The 13,622-nt window shown below is 47.1% G+C and overlaps 2 protein-coding genes and 1 long non-coding RNA gene across 5 annotated transcripts in view; 2 read left to right on the top strand and 1 right to left on the bottom strand.

Annotated features, from left to right (window-relative positions):
- LOC117199139 (zinc finger protein 677-like) overlaps window positions 1–13,622 on the top strand; it is a 545,188-nt gene that overhangs the window by 89,086 nt on the left and 442,480 nt on the right. The window lies entirely within an intron of this gene.
- LOC101279864 (zinc finger protein 160-like) overlaps window positions 1–13,622 on the bottom strand; it is a 325,017-nt gene that overhangs the window by 246,066 nt on the left and 65,329 nt on the right. The gene's annotated exons all lie outside the window — the stretch shown is intronic.
- The window catches only part of LOC117199145 (uncharacterized), an 87,317-nt gene that overhangs the window by 58,940 nt on the left and 14,755 nt on the right, over window positions 1–13,622 (top strand). The window lies entirely within an intron of this gene.

Raw genomic sequence — 13,622 nt, 5'->3', positions numbered from 1 at the left:
TTTCCATTTGCATGGAATATCTTTTTCCATCCCCTCGCTTTCAGTCTGTATGTGTCTCTAGGTCTGAAGTGGGTCTCTTGTAGACAGCATATATATGGGTCTTGTTTTTGTATCCATTCAGCTAATCTGTGTCTTTTGGTGGGAGCATTTAGTCCATTTACATTTAAGGTAATTTTCAGGCTATGTTCAAGCCGCCAACCCCAGTCCTCTCCCTGCGTTCCGTCCGAAACTGAAACCCGGGCCTCAGAGCCTCAGCTCGCAGCCCCGCCCGCCCCGGCGGGTGAGCAGACAAGCCTCTCGGGCTGGTGAGTGCCGGTCGGCACCGATGCTCTGTGTGGGAATCTCCCCGCTTTGCCCTCCACACCCGTTGCTGTGCACTCCTCCGCGGCTCCGAAGCTCCCCCCTCCGCCCCCCGCAGTCTCCGCCCGCGAAGGGGCTTCCTAGTGTGTGGAAACCTTTCCTCCTTCACAGCTCCCTCCCACTGGTGCAGGTGCCATCCCTATTCTTTTGTCTCTGTTTTTTTTTTTTTTCTTTTGCCCTACCCAGGTACGTGGGGAGTTTCTTGCCTTTTGGCAGGTCTGAGGTCTTCTGCCAGCGTTCAGTAGGTGTTCTGTAGGAGTTGTTCCACGTGTAGATGTATTTCTGGTGTATCTGTGGGGAGGAAGGTGATCTCCACGTCTTACTCTTCCACCATCTTCAAGGTCCCCCCCTCATTGTAGTTTTGATTTGCATTTCTCTAATGATTAATGATGTTGAGCATCCTTTCATGTGTTTGTTGGCAGTCTGTATATCTTCTTTGGAGAAATGTCTATTTAGGTCTTCTGCCCATTTTTGGATTGGGTTGTTTGTTTTTTTGTTATTGAACTGCAAGAGCTGCTTGTAAATTTTGGAAATTAATCCTTTGTCAGTTGCTTCATTTGCAAATATTTTCTCCCGTTCTGAGTGTTGTCTTTTCATCTTGTTTATGGTTTCCTTTGCTGTGCAAAAGCTTTTAAGTTTCATTAGGTCCCATTTGTTTATTTTTGTTTTTATTTCCATTTCTCTGGGAGGTGGGTCAAAAAGGATCTTGCTGTGATTTATGTCATAGAGTGTTCTGCCTAAGTTTTCCTCTAAGAGTTTGATAGTTTCTGGCCTTACATTTAGGTCTTTAATCCATTTTGAGCTTATTTTTGTGTATGGTGTTAGGGAGTGATCTAATCTCATACTTTTACATGTACCTGTCTAGTTTTCCCAGCACCACTTATTGAAGAGGCTGTCCTTTTTCCACTGTACATTCCTTCCTCTATCAAAGATAAGGTGACCATATGTGCGTGGGTTTATTTCTGGGCTTTCTATCCTGTTCCATTGATCTATATTTCTGTTTTTGTGCCAGTACCATACTGTTGATTACTGTAGCTTTGTAGTATAGTCTGAAGTCAGGGAGCCTGATTCCTCCAGCTCCGTTTTTCATTCTCAAGATTGCTTTGGCTATTGGTGGTCTTTTGTGTTTCCATACAAATTGTGAAATTTTTTGTTCTATTTCTGTGAAAAATGCCAGTGGTAGTTTGATAGGGATTGCATTGAATCTGTAGATTGCTTTGGGTAGTAGAGTCATTTTCACAATGTTGATTCTTCCAATCCAAGAACATGGTATATCTCTCCATCTATTTGTATCATCTTTAATTTCTTTCATCAGTGTCTTATAATTTTCTGCATACAGGTCTTTTGTCTCCTTAGGTAGGTTTATTCCTAGATATTTTATTCTTCTTTTTTGCAGTCTTAACAAAAGAAATTATATAAATGTGATGGGAGTGTAAATGGGAGTGTTTTCATTTTCAGATTTTTCATCATTAGTGTATAGGAATGCCAGAGATTTCTGTGCATTAATTTTGTATCCTGCCACTTTACCAAATTCATTGATTAGCTCTAGTAGTTTTCTGGTAGCATCTTTAGGATTCTCTATGTATAGTATCATGTCGTCTGCAAACAGTGACATCTTTACTCCTTCTTTTCTGATTTGGATTCCTTTTATTTCCTTTTCTTCTCTGATTGCTGTGGCTAAAACTTCCAAAACTATATTGAATAAGAGTGGTGAGAGTGGGCAACCTTGTCTTGTTCCTGATCTTAGTGGAAATGCTTTCAGTTTTTCACCATTGAGGATGATGTTGGCTGTGGGTTTGTCATATATGGCCTTTATTATGTTGAGGAAAGTTCCCTCTATGCCTACTTTCTGCAGGGTTTTTATCATAAATGGGTGTTGAATTTTGTCAAAAGCTTTCTCTGCATCTATTGAGATGATCATATGGTTTTTCTTCTTCAATTTGTTAATATGGTTTGTCACATTGATAGATTTGCGTATATGGAAGAATCCTTGCATTCCTGGAATAAACCCCACTTGATCATGGTGTATGATCCTTTTAATGTGCTGTTGGATTCTGTTTGCTAGTATTTTGTTGAGGATTTTTGCATCTATGTTCATCAGTGATATTGGCCTGTAGTTTTCTTTCTTTGTGACATCCTTGTCTGGTTTTGGTATCAAGGTGATGGTAGCCTCGTAGAATGAATTTGGGAGTGTTCCTCCCTCTGCTATATTTTGGAAGAGTTTGAGAAGGATAGGTGTTAGCTCTTCTGTAAATGTTCGATAGAATTTGCCTGTGAAGCCATCTGGTCCTGGGCTTTTGTTTGTTGGAAGATTTTTTTTTTTTTTTTTTTTTTTGCGATACGCGGGCCTCTCACTGCTGTGGCCTCTCCCGTCGCGGAGCACAGGCTCCAGACGTGCAGGCCCAGCGGCCATGGCTCACGGGCCCAGCCACTCGGCGGCATGCGGGATCCTCCCAGACCGGGGCATGAACCCGTGTCCCCTGCATCGGCAGGCGGACTCTCAACCACTGCGCCACCAGGGAAGCCCCTGTTGGAAGATTTTTAATCACAGTTTCAATTTCAGTGCTTGTGATTGGTCTGTTCATATTTTCTATTTCTTCCTGATTCAGTCTTGGCAGGTTGTGCATTTCTAAGAATTTGTCCATTTCTTCCAGGTTGTCCATTTTATTGGCATAGAGTTGCTTGTAGTAATCTCTCGTGATCTTTTTTATTTCTGCAGTGTCAGCTGTTACTTCTCCTTTTTCATTTCTAATTCTATTGATTTGAGTCTTCTCCCTTTTTTCTTGATGAGTCTGGCTAATGGTTTATCTATTTTGTTTATCTTCTCAAAGAACCAGCTTTTAGTTTTATTGATCTTTGCTATTGTTTCCTTCATTTCCTTTTCATTTATTTCTTATCTGATTTTTATGATTTCTTTCCTTCTGCTAACTTTGGGGTTTTTTTGTTGTTCTTTCTCTAATTGCTTTAGGTGCAAGGTTAGGTTGTTTATTCGAGATGTTTCCTGTTTCTTAAGGTGGGCTTGTATTGCTATAAACTTCACTCTTAGAACTGCTTTGGCTGCATCCCATAGGTTTTGGGTCGTCGTGTCTCCATTGTCCATTTGTTTTTAGGTATTTTTTGATTTCCTCTTTGATTTCTTCAGTGATCACTTTGTTATTAAGTAGTGTATTGTTTAGCCTCCATGTGTTTGTATTTTTTACAGATCTTTTCCTGTAATTGATATCTAGTCTCATGGCATTGTGGTTGGAAAAGATATTTGATACAATTTCAGTTTTCTTAAATTTACCAAGGCTTGATTTGTGACCCAAGATATGATCTATCCTGGAGAATGTTCCATGAGCACTTGAGAAAAATGTGTATTGTGTTGTTTTTGGATGGAGTGTCCTATAAATATCAATTAAGTCCATCTTGTTTAATGTGTCATTTAAAGCTTGTGTTTCCTTATTTATTTTCATTTTGGATGATCTGTCCATTGGTGAAAGTGGGGTGTTCAAGTTCCCTACTATGAATGTGTTACTGTCGATTTCCCCTTTTTTGGCTGTTAGTATTTGCCTTATGTTTTGAGGTGCTCCTATGTTGGGTGCATAGATATTTACAATTGTTATATCTTCTTCTTGGATCGATCCCTTGATCATTATGTAGTGTCCTTCTCTGTCTCTTCTAATAGTGTTTATTTTAAAGTCTATTTTGTCTGATATGAGAATTGCTACTCCAGCTTTCTTTTGGTTTCCATTTGCATGGAATATCTTTTTCCATCCCCTTACTTTCAGTCTGTATGTGTCTCTAGGTCTGAAGTGGGTCTCTTGTAGACAGCATATATATGGGTCTTGTTTTTGTATCCATTCAGGCAATCTGTGTCTTTTGGTGGGAGCATTTAATCCATTTACGTTTAAGGTAATTATCGATATGTATGTTCCTATTCCCATTTCTAAATTGTTTTGGGTTCGTTATTATAGGTCTTTTTCTTCTCTTGTGTTTCTTGCCTAGAGAAGTTCCTTTAGCATTTGTTGTAAAGCTGGTTTGGTAGTGCTGAACTCTCTCAGCTTTTGCTTGTCTGTAAAGGTTTTAATTTCTCCATCGAATTGGAATGAGATCCTTGCTGGGTAGAGTAATCTTGGTTGCAGGTTTTTCTCCTTCATCACTTTCAGTATGTCCTGCCACTCCCTTATGGCTTGCAGAGTTTCTGCTGAGAGATCAGTTGTTAACCTTATGGGGATTCCCTTGTGTGTTGTTTTTCCCTTGCTGCTTTTAATATGCTTTCTTTGTATTTAATTTTTGACAGTTTGATTAATATGTGTCTTGGCGTATTTCTCCTTGGATTTATCCTGTATGGGACTCTCTGTGCTTCCTGGACTTGATTAACTATTTCCTTTCCCATATTAGGGAAGTTTTCGACTATAATCTCTTCAAATATTTTCTCAGTCCCTTTCTTTTTCTCTTCTTCTTCTGGAACCCCTATAATTCGAATGTTGGTGCGTTTAATGTTGTCCCAGAGGTCTCTGAGACTGTCCTCAGTTCTTGTCATTCTTTTTTCTTTATTCTGCTCTGCAGTAGTTATTTCCACTATTTTATCTTCCAGGTCACTTATCCATTCTTCTGCCTCAGTTATTCTGCTATTGATCCCATCTTGAGTATTTTTCATTTCATTTATTGTGTTGTTCATCATTGTTTGTTTCATCTTTAGTTCTTCTAGGTCCTTGTTAAATGTTTCTTGCATTTTGTCTATTTCCAAGATTTTGGATCATCTTTACTATCATTATTCTGAATTCTTTTTCAGGTAGACTGCCTATTTCCTCTTCATTTGTTAGGTCTGGTGCGTTTTTATCTTGCTCCTTCATCTGCTGTGTGTTTCTCTGTCTTCTCATTTTGCTTATCTAACTGTGTTTGGGGTCTCCTTTTTGCAGGCTGCAGGTTCGTAGTTCCCGTTGTTTTTGATGTCTGTCCCCAGTGGCTAAGGTTGGTTCAGTGGCTTGTGTAGGTTTCCTGGTGGAGGGGACTGGTGCCTGTGTTCTGGTGGATGAGGCTGGATCTTGTCTCTCTGGTGGGCAGGTCCACGTCTGGTGGTGTGTTTTGCGGTGTCTGTGGACTTATTATGATTTTAGGCAGCCTCTCTGCTAATGGGTGGGGTTGTGTTCCTGTTTTGCTAGTTGTTTGGCATAGGTTGTCCAGCACTGTAGCTTGCTGGTCGTTGAGTGAAGCTGGGTGCTGGTGTTGAGATGGAGATCTCTGGGAGATTTTCGCCATTTGATATTATGTGGAGCTGGCAGGTCTCTTGTTGACCAGTGTCCTGAAGTTGGCTCTCCCACCTCAGAGGCACAGCACTGACTCCTGGCTGCAGCACCAAGAGCCTTTCATCCACATGGCTCAGAATAAAAGGGAGAAAAAGTAGAGAGAAAGAATTAGTAGAAGTAGGAAGGAAGGAAGGAAGGAAGAAGAAAAGGAAAGGAGGGAGGAAGGAAGGAAGGAGGGAAGGAAGGAAAAAAGAAGATACAGTAAAATAAAATAAAGTAAAATATAAAGTTATTAAATTAAAAAAATAACTATTTAGAAAAAAAAAGGGACGGATAGAACCTTAGGACAAATGGTGGAAGCAAAGCTATACAGACAAAATCTCACACAGAAGAAACACATACACCCTCACAAAAAGAGGAAAAGGGGAAAAAAATCATAAATCTTGCTCTCGAAGTCCACCTTAATTTGGGATGATTTGGGATGATTTGGGATGATTCGTTGTCTATTCATGTTATTCCACAGATGATTTGGGATGATTCGTTGTCTATTCATGTTATTCCACAGATGCAGGTACATCAAGTTGATTGTGGAGCTTTAATCCGCTGCTTCTGAGGCTGCCGGGAGAGATTTCCCTTTCTCTTCTTTGTTCTCACAGCTCCCAGGGGCTCAGCTTTGGATTTGGCCCCGCCTCTGCGTGTAGGTCGCAGGAGGGCGTCTGTTCTTCGCTCAGACAGGACGGGGTTAAAGGAGCCGCTGACTCGGGGGCTCTGGCTCACTCAGGCGGGGGGGGGGGGCACAGAGGGAGGGGCGAGCCTGCGGTAGCAGAGGCCAGCGTGACGTTGCACCAGCCTGAGGCCTGCCGTGTGTTCTCCCGAAGTTGTCCCTGGATCCCGGGAACCTGGCAGTGGCGGGCTGCATAGGCTCCCTGGAAGGGAGGTGTGGAGAGTGACCTGTGCTTGCACACAGGCCCCTTGGTGGCGGCAGCAGCAGCCTTAGCATCTCCTGCTCGTCTCTGGGGTCCGCGCTTTTAGCTGCGGCTCGCGCCCGTCTCTGGGGTCTGCGGTTTTAGCTGCGGCTCGCGACCATCTCTGGGGTCCGCGCTTTTAGCCGCGGCTCGCGACCGTCTCTGGAGTTCCTTTAAGCAGCGCTCTTAATCCCCTCTCCTCGCGCACCAGGAAACAAAGAGGGAAGAAAAAGTCTCTTGCCTCTTCGGCAGCTCCAGACTTTTCCCCGGACTCCCTCCCGGCCAGCCGTGGCGCACTAACCCCTTCAGGCTGTGTTCACGCAGCCAACCCCAGTCCTCTCCCTGCGCTCCAACCGAAGCCCGATCCCCAGCTCCCAGCCCCACCCGCCCCAGCCGGTGAGCAGACAAGCCTCTAGGCCTGGTGAGTGCCGGTTGGCACCGATCCTCTGTGCGGGAATCTCTCCGCTTTTGCCCTCCGCACCCCTGTTGCTGTGCTCTCCTCCGCGGCTCCAAAGCTCCCCCCTCCGCCTCCCGCAGTCTCCGCCCGCGAAGGGTCTTCCTAGTGTGTGGAAACCTTTCCTCCTTCACAGCTCCCTCCCACTGGTGCAGGTCCCGTCCCTATTCTTTTGTCTCTGTTTTTTCTTTTTTTCTTTTGCCCTACCCCGGTACGTGGGGAGTTTCTTGCCTTTTGGGAGGTCTGAGGTCTTCTGCCAGCATTCAGTAGGTGTTCTGTAGGAGTTGCTCCACGTGTAGATGTATTTTTGGTGTATCTGTGGGGAGGAAGGTGATCTCCGCATCTTACTCTTCCGCCATCTTCCTCTCCGCCCCTGTAGAACGCTTTTGACACTTTTGGTCACCAATGTGTGGGGATTTTTCTCACAAGTAATTCCTGGGACCCCAGCTGGGTGTCCCACAATTCAACTCAGCTAAGACAGTGTCTGCCCTGAGATTGCATGAGGTCCTATAGATCTCACAGGACTGACAACCCTCTCAACACACTTCAGATGGCAGGCACAAATCGAGGTTATCACCCGTGCTTCTCACGAATACGCTACAGATCCTAAGTTTCAACAACGCCCTTTGTCACCCTCTGTAAACCAGGAGAAATGAATCTGCACATGGAAGTCATGTATTCATATGCGTAAATATATATTTGAACAAGTGAAGTTTGCATCTGATAAGTGGAGTATATGGATCCCCTCTGCATCTGTTTCTATTTCTGTTCTTTTTATCTCTTGGTCCTATTTGTTGTGACATCGTTTTTGTTATTTTAGTTGAGTGCTGGGTATTATATATGCAAAACCGTAGACGCAGACCCAGAGTACGGACAGGCTCTCAGTTTGGTCAGGGAATGAGTGACTGGAGGCTGGGAGTCCTTGTAAGCCTCAGTCTCAGCCGCCTTCACCCACCTTCCCCCCACCCCAGGGTGGAGCCCTCCAGGGTCTCCGTGTGGAAGCTTCCCAGGGCCCCTCCTCCTTGGCAGGTCCTGAGCACCATGAGGTTTTACTGCAGCTCAGCTGCTCAGCCCGTTTGTGCAGAGTGCTGGGCTCATTTTCTGTGCCTTCCTTTTCTTGGGGAGCTTGGTCCCTAAAGTCCTGGCTGACTTGTCAGGCCTGCACTCGAATTTTTGTCTTCCCAGCCCCATGGAACTGTCCAGATCTCTGTTAGCCAGGGCTCTCTGCTTGACTTTTTACTGCATTTTCTTCCCAGAGTCAGATGCCCCGAGTGAAGGAGTGACCCTCTCAGTCTCCCGCTCCCTCACTGGGTTTCCCTTTTGTCTGGAATCTTGGACCCTTCGGTTGCGGATGCCTCAGTACCTCTTTGACGCCTTCAGACGTCCTTTAAAAACATATTTAGCTTTTCTAGTTCTTGGTGGGCTGACCTACAGGCTGCTCACGTATAGAACTGGAAGTGGGGGAAAAACTGGTGTTCCCTCCATCTGAAGCAATACGTAATAGTCATTGTAGATGTATCGATCATCTTTATTTGATATGGGAGAAAGCAAGGACCACTGGTTCTTGCTCAGTCCCCACTATTCCGTTTCTAATCAGAATCCCCAGGTTGCCCATGCTATTGGCCACTTGAACTTGGAAAGAGGATGGAGCAAGTGGCCCACTCTGCCCAGAGACAGAGGACCTGTGCTGCGGCTCCACTCGTGGCCGCTGTGCCGTCTTCCCAGGCCCGCACTGGTCTCCCCTCGTCCCCTTGCCCTGTGCCAGCCCAGGGCAGGCTTCGTGATGACGGGCGGTGGCTGAGGAGGTGGGAGGGGTTACGTGGCCTTTATTCTGTGAACTGATCCCATGTGGGTTTTCTCTTTAAGTGCTTAAAAAAAAGACTGCTTTTAGTCATCCCTCCAATTTCATTTTAAAGGTGAAAATGAAGATTTTATTCTTGAAGTTGAGTGCAGTGATTTTAGTCTTTTTGAAAGCAACAGTTGAGATTTGAGAAAGACATCTCAGAGAACTCCAGTGTATAAAGCCGAGAAAAGAGAGTGTGTTCAGGTTGAATTGTGGGCGGGACCCCAAATTGTGCCTCTGTGTCTCCCAGAGTCTGCTAATTCCTGAGATGGGTGGATACAGGACTCCAAACACCCGAAGGACTAAGGTCTGCCTGTGTCAGGAGTGCTGGTTGTCACAGCAGAGGTTTGGGTGGAGCCAGGAGCAGTGTAGCCTGTGCCGGGGGATCAGAGAGCAAGGAGGGTGAGGGGGGTGGGGGATGACGTGGGGACACAGGAAGGGGCGACACCTGGCGGGGTCTGAGGGGCTGTGGCTGTCGCACTCAGGGCGGGGATGCTCCTGAACATCTACACAGCACCCACGGCACAGCCGAGGTTGAGCGGCTCTGGTGTGAGGAACCCCCAGCCTGTCTCAAGAACGGCTGAGTTCACAGCAGGGTCCAGCACTCCACTGTGGGTTCATTTCAGTGCCCTTAACAAGGTTGGAGCCAGCACTTCCTGAGCTTGAGTGAGTCAGGCAGAATTGACCTCAGAATCAGTGAGGTAGAATTAGCTCAGTGACTCCTCACGCGGGGTAGATTCTAGGGATGCCCTTGAGTTTAGGTGGGGCCCTTCCAATAGCCTCACTGGTGTCGTTTTTAGTAGGAGGTGGTGGCAAAACCCCTCTTAATTCTAGTGCATTTGTTTTCTGAAACAGTTAATACTCTTCAGTAGCTTCGTGTTGTTAATTTGTTAAAAATTTTGTTCAGTTTTTTAAAAATTAACTTGTTTTATCTGTATGGCTGAGTCGGGTCTTAGTTGTGGCACGTGGGATCTTGAGGCATGCGGGCTTTTTCGTTGAGGTGTGCGGGCTTCTCTCTAGCTGCCGCATGCGGGTTTTCTCTTCTCTAGTTGCGGCGTGCGAGTGCAGTAGTTGTGGCGCACGGGATTAGTTTCCCCACAGCATCTGGGATCTTAGCTCCCGGACCAGGTATCCAACCCGCGCCCCCTGCATCGTCAGGCGGATGTTTACCACGGGACCAGCAGGGAAGTCCCTCTTCGGTGCTACTTTCAAACAGTAACCTTTCCAAGCAGCGTTTGCGCGCTCTTCCCCACACACTCATCCTGTCGTCGTCTTGGAAGTCGTCGTCCCACCGCACCCCTTCTCTGCCCCGTTGATGGTGGCCTGAGCCGAGCCCTTCCGTTTCCATGGAGCCCCTTGTGACTGGGTCGGTTCCGGGCTCCTGGGAGACAGTGGCAGAGGCGGAGCCATGGCGCCATTTCCTCTGGAGATGGCAGTGATGGCGGCGGTCGCGGTGACGGGAGGTGGTGAGGTGCCCGGCAGTGAAGCAGCAGCCACTGCCGTGCGCGAGGTGCTGCACCCGTCCCCGAGGGTGGGTGGTGGAAGGGGCCACCTGTGGTCGCATTTCCGGCGCCGCGACCGCAGGGCCAAGGCCATGGCGAGGAAGAACTTGGCCTCGGCTCAAGTCACGGAAGTGGGGCGAGCGCCCCCGGCCCCTGGAGCACAGCGAAGAGTGCAGGGAGGTGAGGGCGGCGGGGTTTGTTTCGTCTTGTAAGTACGGCTGCGAGCCCAGGGCGTTGTGGCCTCAGTGGGGAAGGATTGACACCATCTGGTCGGACGTGGCAGCAGGTCCTGCGGGCGCTGCGTGGAGGACAGGTGGGGGCGGGGCAAGAGGGATTGGTGGAAACCACTGATGGAGGAGTCGCTCGGCGTACATGGGTTGAGCTCTTGGTGCAAAAATTTTAACCCCCTCAACGTCACCCATCTTACGAAGTCCAGAGCAATGTATATAATACTTTAATTAAGTGTACATACTGCTTATGTGTATAATGTATGTACCCTAACATCTTCAGATATTTACTGAGCGCCTGTTCTGTGTCAGGCACTGTTCTACTCACTATGTAGGAAGGGTTACGTGGCCCAAGATCTCTTTGTGCAGAGAGAAACAGAATGAAAGACTCGGTGAGTTCAGTTTGAGAAAGTTCAGTGCGTGGATAGAACTGCTGCAGAAGCAGTGGCCGATGCTGGGTGTGTCAGCACTGCTGGGTGTGTCAGCATGGGAGGACTGGGCGTGGCAGCTTTCCTTGCGTTTCCATGACCCTCTGCCCTCCCCACTCTACTGTTCGGCTCACACACCCTCGCCTGGCACACCTCCTTTTGGGTGGACTTTGGGTCTTTGAATTCAACACGGGCCCAAACTATCTTTTCCTCACCATCTATTGGTCCTCCTGAGGTTGGTACAGTTTTGTACCTGGTCAGGTGGTCAGAAACCGAGGAGACAGCTTTGCCTCACCCTCCTAGTCTCCAGGCCCTGTAGGAGGCACCTTTCCTGTGTCTTGGAGCCCGAGTTTGAGGCCCACTGGTGAGATCTGGACCCTCTTCCATCAGGTTGACTCAAGGAGGGGTTGACCCCAGCGGCCTCTCTGTGTCCCGCCCCAGCCATGCTGGGTTCCTCACCCAGGATGTTGTTTTCCTGTAGCTTCTTTGTAAATATGCTGTTCTCTCAGAGAAGAAGGCCTTTCTTCTACCCTGTCTTCTGCTGGCTAGCTCTTAGCGCTAGCTACTGCTGAGTAATTCGGTAACTAGCTCTTGGAGAACTAATTTTGCCCTGGGTATACAGATCCTCAAAAATGCTCATATTCTGACAGGAGCCGTTTTATTTCTGCTAAGGAAATGGTTCTCATCTGGAGGACACTTACGCGTCACAATGTTGACCGTAACAACTTTCAATGTGAGTTACATTTTTTACTGGTTAGAAAATTATAAGAGCAATACGCCACTTAGAAACCACTTCAAAGTATGAGTACCTTGTAGTTCGCATTCCACAGGGATTTAATGTCTCTCACTTTGCCTCCCACCCTTAACCTCATTTCCCCGTTTTGCCCTCACTTTCGGAGGGAATGATTTCTGGTGGTCCCATTCTTGTGGTGGGTGGTGGACTCACTGGGCTGAGGCAGTGATTTCTGACCCCTCTGACTCTCTCCTGAGCGGCCATGAGAGTGTGAGGCCACTGCGTGCAGAAGGCAGTTTTGACCTTGGCTATTTCCCGGAGGTGCTTTATTTCGTCCCTCACCAAACAAGGCTGTTTTAAGGATTCTTTCTGGTTGTTCCCTAAGCCACGAGGAAGACCTGGCTAAAGTGATCGAGCTCCAGGAAATCTTAGATGAGCAGTCAAGAGCAGAGCCAGGGACTTCACTGGTGGTCCAGTGGGTTGGACTCTGCGTTTCCAGTGCAGGGGCCCGGGTTTGATCCCTGGTCAGGGAACTAGATCCCACATGCATGCCATGACGAAGAGCCCACAAGCGGCTTAATCCAGACTCAATCTTCGGTTTACACACTGGGAAATTCCTCCACCAATGTGTATATAAGCTGATGCCCTTTAAAATACGCTTGTTTCTGCATGTAAATCTGCTCGCTGAGTCCATCTGACAGTTAATGGCTGGTGACACTCCTGAGGCTCCCTGGGTCCTTTGTTGAACAGAAGCAGTGGGGAGGGACCTTCTAACGAACAATGTCCCTGCCCTTCTCTGTACCTGTGAGTCAGCTCTGGTGATGGTGCAGGAGTCCACTAGGAGATAGCAGTGGGAGGCGACAGCCTACGGAGCCAGGGCACAGGCCACGCCCGTCGTCACTCCTTGGTGCTTTCAAAACACTGACCATACTTGTTCTTGAAGTCTGTAAGTTTTTGTTTTTCCTATTTTAGGCAAAAAAGCAGTTACAAGAAGTGCAACATAATCAGATACTTAAATCTCTTAATCGTTTAGGAATCTGTAAAGAGGTGAATTGAGCTGGGTTCATAGTTATAATTACTACAGATGTTTAGCCAGAGTCTACGCCAGTCCACTGCTGTAGTGTGTACAGCACCCCTGGACTTGGAGGCTGAATGTTTGCACTTTAGATGCATTCAGAGTCTGGCAGTTGTGTGTGGTTCGGAATGCTGAGTCCTTTCTGGGTTCACGTGAAAGCTGACAGCCTAGGGAGCCAGGGCACAGGCCACTCAACATCATCGCTCCTTGGTGCTTTTAAAATAATGGCCATACTTGTTCTTGAAGTTTAGAACTTTTCGTTTTTCCTATTTTAGGCAAGGCAGAGAGAAAAAATGAATGGAAAATGTAATAAAATCAGACATTGTTGACAAGCTTCTTTCAGAATCTAACAAGAGGCTTCAGCTTCATCATAAATGGCTGCTCGGGCAGAGAAGGTGCCCAGCACAGCGTCCCCGAAGGCCCCTTTACAAAGAGAGTGCCACTGGTCATGTCCATGCTGCAGCGAAGATCCCCCGTGCTGCAACTGAGACCTGGCGCAGCCAAATAAATATTTAAAAAAATAAATATATATATATATATATATATATCTCCACTGTAGCGTTAGGATTTACGTTCAGGAAGGTATCTTGGACTTCCCTGGATCTTGAGAAGGTGCGTTCCCTTCTCGCATGCCGGGGTCAGGGGCGGAGGGGTGAAGGCTGGTCTGAGTTACGGTGGTCCGGGGGCATCTTGGGTGGACCTCCTTTCTCTGGCGGGTCTTCCCACAACGGCGCGAGGTGCCTTTGTGTGAGGACTGGACAGTCTTGAGGGTCTGTTTTCTGTTTCTATTTATTTAACTGTTTT

The sequence above is a fragment of the Orcinus orca genome, chromosome 20, assembly GCF_937001465.1.
Source record: "Orcinus orca chromosome 20, mOrcOrc1.1, whole genome shotgun sequence".
Lineage (NCBI taxonomy): Eukaryota > Metazoa > Chordata > Mammalia > Artiodactyla > Delphinidae > Orcinus > Orcinus orca.
The sequence above is the reverse complement of the archived record's forward strand: the minus strand, read 5'-3'. Positions and strand labels throughout refer to the sequence as shown.